Source organism: Poecilia reticulata, linkage group LG10 (assembly GCF_000633615.1).
Source record: "Poecilia reticulata strain Guanapo linkage group LG10, Guppy_female_1.0+MT, whole genome shotgun sequence".
Taxonomy (NCBI): Eukaryota; Metazoa; Chordata; class Actinopteri; order Cyprinodontiformes; family Poeciliidae; genus Poecilia; species Poecilia reticulata.
In genome coordinates, this window is record NC_024340.1 from 14,129,016 (window position 1) to 14,134,730 (window position 5,715).

Below are 5,715 nucleotides of genomic sequence, written 5' to 3' on the forward strand. Positions count from 1 at the left end.
TTCAGTCAGTTATCCACACAGGAAAATTATATTTGAGAGAAGTCTGAGCAATCCCAGAACCCATGAAACTAAATTATCCGTAGTCTCAAGCAGAAGTTCAAAGTTTAAGTGATTCCAATGGCCATTTCAGCAAACCAACGCTGATCTTTTATAGCAAGCAGCTGAAATCCAGTGGAACCTGAAGGAGGATTGTTCTGGTATAGGTTTTTGTCTGTCATATGTCGCATTTCTCTGCACTATTTTTATATATTTTTATTGAGCATATCTACTTGCTGCTTTAGCAAACCTGCTTTGCCCTTAGGGACCAATAAAGACTCATCGAATCAATGCAGCTCTGCCCCAACACCAGCTAATGACTGCTGCCAACCAGATGTCACTATTCCAGCCAGTAATTGTGTGCAACATCCGATGTGCAGCTTGAAATTACTTCACACTTCTACAAAAATATGTTTTTTCTATATCACATTTAATAAAGTAAACAAAGATGTAACAGCAAATACAAGCTATCTGGCATGTGAGATGTTTCTACCTCAGGCTAGAAAACATTTGAAATCTAAGCAACAATATTTGTCAGTTTTCAAAAGAATTCAATTTCACAGAGATTACCATAGAACAAATGGATTAATGCTTAATAACTTTTGAGATATTTAGTTCCCCCAGTCTTTTTTCAAGGGGTAATGGAAGTGGCTTATTAAAGCAGCACAGCTGGATTCAAACATTATGACAGAAAAACATTCAACAGTGAGCTATTTATCTGAGAGGGAGTTCAGATAATGATCACAGGGCTGTGGCTCATTTTCAGTGTTAATGTCTCATTTTTGTAGACAGCAAAGAAATTATTTCTAAATAAACTTGCACAGTGTAATTTAATGTCAATATTAACTGTTCTGGCTTGGTTTTATGGAAATGGTCATCTGACTTTTTTAATTAGGCAACAAAATAAATTTTAGATCCGTCTTTTTTGACTTGTTTGCAATTATCCAAGATGATAATTATCCAAGAAGGACCAAAAACATTTTTTCTACTGCCGTCATGTGTGATGGATTAGCCCCTTGTATTGTTGTCATGAATTCACCTTAACCCATTTCCTTTCCAATTGCAACCAAAGTGGTGAATGTATCCCACCAAGTTAAGTTGATGCATATTTAATACATAGGTACACCAAGGATTATGTTGGAAGCACTTTTCCACCATCTCGTGGTCAGCGTTAACCCTATTACATATTACTTTGCTATTTTCAAGTACCAGTTTCTACCTTATTTAGTGTCTGCTTGACAGCAAAAATATAAATAATATGATTATTTATATTCCTTAAGTGTTCCTTAAGTTAACGCATTTGGCTCAGAACTCAGTGGAGCGGAAGTAATGTTCAATACGGACAATTTTCAATGTGACACAAGCAGGTAAACAAGTTGCTTACCGCCAGTTTTCTTCATCTCATCGCCTCCTTCACATTGGACGTAGGTTTTTAAAGGACTAATACCAAGTATTATGGTGAAGCTACAGTTAAGTCCAGTTTCTGACCCGTTCCTTAAGAAGTGCGAAGTTCAGCTATAAAGTTGGTCGCATTTCACCCGTTTGGTGACAGCAAGTAATGAGGTGCGTTCAAGGTGCCTACGTTAATTTGAGTGTCCATGCATTTGTGATAAAACAGGCATTGTATGTGAGTAAGCTTTATACTTGGTTTACATTGGTCACAATGTTATCTGTAAGACATGTTACATGATGTCTGAATGAGGTGAAGCTTACTGAATTAATAATAAACTCGAGGAACACCATCCTTATTTATTATATAACCAAAAAGACTGAACAGTAATGGAAACTTTACAATAAAAGAAAACAAAATAGTATAAATTTTCTGAACCTGCTTGTCCATCCAGGGTCGCGGGGAGCTGGTGCCTACCTCCAGCTGTCATTAGCTATGAGTCAGAGTACACAGTGGACAGGTTGTCAGTCCATCACAGACCAATACAGAAACAAACAACCTCAGATGAAATGTGAAACAATTAAGGTTCTGAATTATTTGTAATTTCTAACCACTGTTGTGTCTCAAAAACCTAATAGACATGCAGGGGGGGTTATATTTCCAACACTACCATGCTCTTCTCTTTTGACTGTGATGTTTCAGTAGCAGATTTTAGCAGAAAATATAATGCAGTTGCCTTAATTAATGAATAAGCTGTGCAGTTATCTGAGTGTGTAAAAGCAGCCAGTGTTTCCATGAGAGGGAGAAAAGGAGATAAAGGAGAGGAAGGACATCCTGCATCTTAAATAATTTGGACGGAGCTCTCCACCTTACTACATGCTTAATTATCCCAGACTCTCCACAGTTACATGAGTAACAATCTCATGTGTTCCCCAACAGATTCTGAATTCTAATGGGTCAGAGCTGTGTGTTCAAGTTTTGACTTTGGAAAGGGAGGTTACTGGAGCTCCTGGACCCGCAGAGTGATAAAAAGGCTTTAATCTTCCATCAGAGGTAATTTATAAAGTAGTAAAGAAGGCTGTTCTCAGGATAGCTGATTAATTCATCATTTCCAGGAACTCTGGTACTTCAACCTTAGATGGTGGTGGTTGTAACGCAACGTGCCTTCCTAAGACAAAACAATGATTTTAATCAGGAGTCATGATGAAGGATGATGTTAAATGTTTTGTCACTGTTGTACTGCATTTAAAAATGTTGCTGTTTTACAACTTGTCAGGTAAATCACAAGCTGCGTTTCCGTCACAAATGATATTCCGACAAAAAGCACAATTTCACAATTGCGGTGCTTCTATTAAATAAGAACCATAATTTTAAAAACATGTGAATAACTTTGTTTACACAATAAGTCATTAAGAAACATCCCACGCCATCATCCACCCACCACTTCCTGTCGTCTTCTTCGTCTTTTCCAGACAGTAACAACATCCAGTGGTTGATTATGACTCGTGTGCTGTGAAAAAAGTGTTACAAAATACACAAATTTTGATGCAGCAAGAAAACAACATCATCTTTGTGCAAAAATGCTTTGTCAAAGCACTTGAGGCTTTTTTGAAATTGTAAAGTTTTCATTAAGCAAACTTATTTTCATAATTTCAATTTGTGCCATCATATTGTAAGTGGAAACACAGCTACAGAAAGCTTTGACTCAAACATCCAATGTCACGTGATGTCAGGATTTGTTTTGTTTCACAAGTTTGGGTTGGTTAAATTTTCAGTTTAATTTTCTACAAACAAACTAAAAAGAGTGAATGAAAGTTATAGGTGCATGCTTTGTTTCTTGTCTCATTGGAATATGAAGGACTGTCCTAAACGAGGATAAACAATACGCGACGGAGTGAAAAGCATTCTGCAGTTGGAAGGGTGAGCGGTTGATGAAGGATTTGTCACCAGGATTTTGACGGTGGCTGGGAATTTTGAAGCTAGCACAGTGGCTGCCGGCGGCCGCAGATGGAGCCAAGCTGGATATTTGACATTAATTAGGAGGAAGAGGCCAGTTTCTCAAATCTGTCATGGCTGCTCATCAGCTGCATTACTCTCAGTCTGTCCATACATCTCTCTACCTCTCCACGAAATATCTACCTTTTCATCTTTACGGAGGATCCATCTATCTGTAGCGAGGCCTGTTGCTCTGGGCTCTGATGCTGAGCTCTGACAGAGCTCAAAGTTTTGATTAATGGCTCAGCTGTGAGTCAGAATCCTGTAATTGGCGACTGACTCTCGCTGCTTTTCCATTTTTCTTTCCCGTTTCCCGCTGACAGAGCTGCAGCTGATGTCTGAGCGCCGCTCTGCAATGTCTTCGAGTTAGTGTCAAACCTAGAGCTGCCCACAGTCACGAATAACATTCTTCACACTTTTTCAGCAGGTTTGACGCATATAATGCCTGAGGAAGGAACACAAACAGAGGCTGAAGGAGTTTGCTGGTGTTTACTCAGGAACTTGACTGGAAAAGCTGCAAGCCAGTGATTGGATAAACCCGAGTTTGCATTCCTACATCGGCCCTGTCTTACAATATAACTTCAACTTTTCACTTTACTTGGATTCTGACATCACTGTAAGAACCCAGTAAGACTTTTCACAATATAAACTTGGAAGAAAACTCAAACAATGCAATTTATAACAATCTACACAGTATAAATGGATCCTTCATGTGTAAAGTAAGATATTATTGTAAATGAGCTTTCATCTCACGTAAAAGGAGCACACCAGAAAATAGCTTACATTCTGTGATCGCTCCAAGCCTGCAGAGTCATGTTTTATTTTTCACCACTTAAGGCTGACTAGCAGTCATCTAAAACCTCGGATTGAATATTTCTCTGCTCATGTCTCATTGCTTTGACAGCATCCGCCCTCCTGAGGTAAAACATGAAGCGTCCGCAGTCTGGAAGAATCTAATTTTAACAGAGACGTTTGGAAATAATAGAGGGATGAATAATTACGCTTTTTAAATGTTTTATCATTCTGAGAGCAGACTGTTGGGGCCCTAAAGATGGAAAGGAGACAAAGTGCCTGATTAAAGTATTCAGACAACTGAAACTTTTCTTCAGTTTGTGACATTAAAGCCACAAACTTCCTTTAAAGGTCATCTAATCTAAAAAGAGGTTTGTTAGTGATTATTAGTGAACAAACAATATATAAGGTCAAAGGAGCACATTACTGAAAGTAAAACCTGTTGTTTTGTTTTGGACAACAAACATGAAAATAAGAAGTCTACTGGTTTAGATCAACATATATTTATGGGTTAAAAAGCCCACTAGTCCTAATAACAGTAAATATTTATTGTTTTATGTGCAACAAAACTAAAAATATCCAAAACATGATCATGGGGAAAAAGTACATCAGCATGTTGGCTTTGCTTCAGCTCTAAAATGACCACCAGCACATTGGAGAATGATTATTAGTGTGAAAAAGAAAATGACATTTTACCTTTGCTTTAGCTATATTACATTTCATATCTGATACTTTAAGGTTTTATGCAGGTTGAATACCCAGGGGCCACTTTAATAGTTTTAATCCAGCCCTGCTTCTGTAACTCTGTTTAAAAAACGGCAATATTTGACTGAGATTTTGTTGATGCTTCAAACCCTTTGAATATTATCAGCTGATTTTCTAAGCAAGCACCATAAATTAATAACATAGTTTTCATCTGTAATATGCTGACAGGATTATGACGTCCACAGGAGACAACCAGTCCTTTCTATGTTCACCTGCAGACACCTGAAGCCTGCAGGAATATTGATGTTGCAATATCTAACGGCTTTGGTTGAGATACATCACAGCACACACACCCCATGTCGGACCAACTTCCAGGAACTCGGCTGTTTCCTTGCTTTCAAGCGGAGCCATCACTCTCCAGACACATGGTATGAACATCAGTTTTCATCAAGGACTCCATTGACAGTTTACGGCTCTATGGTTGGTGATGCAAGCCATTGAAAGTGGCACATTTTCTGTCAGGCACACACCCTGCCCACCTAAAAGACAAGTATAAAAATGTCTTTTTTGATCAATCTTGTGTTTATAGTGGCTTTATGTTATGTTGTTGTTTACAACTCAACTTCTACAGGTGATCAGAAAGTCACACAGTGCATGTTATTGCCGATGGAAAAGCAACCAGTTATTTTTTTTTTCCAATAATGAAATTTTATTGTGCAACTGGACATATCACATTTTTCTAAATGAATCGGAGTTAATTAAAGTAGCAGTTTAGATATTGCACACTGAAGGAAGAT

General features: G+C 38.0%; 1 long non-coding RNA gene across 1 annotated transcript; it reads left to right on the forward strand.

Annotated features, from left to right (window-relative positions):
* The first annotated feature begins 1,411 nt into the window (after positions 1 to 1,411).
* On the forward strand, positions 1,412 to 5,434 carry LOC103471668 (uncharacterized). Its single transcript, XR_534706.1, has 3 exons — positions 1,412 to 1,599; positions 2,366 to 2,479; positions 5,197 to 5,434. It is a non-coding gene; the product is annotated as an uncharacterized LOC103471668 (long non-coding RNA).
* The last annotated feature ends 281 nt before the right edge of the window (positions 5,435 to 5,715 follow it).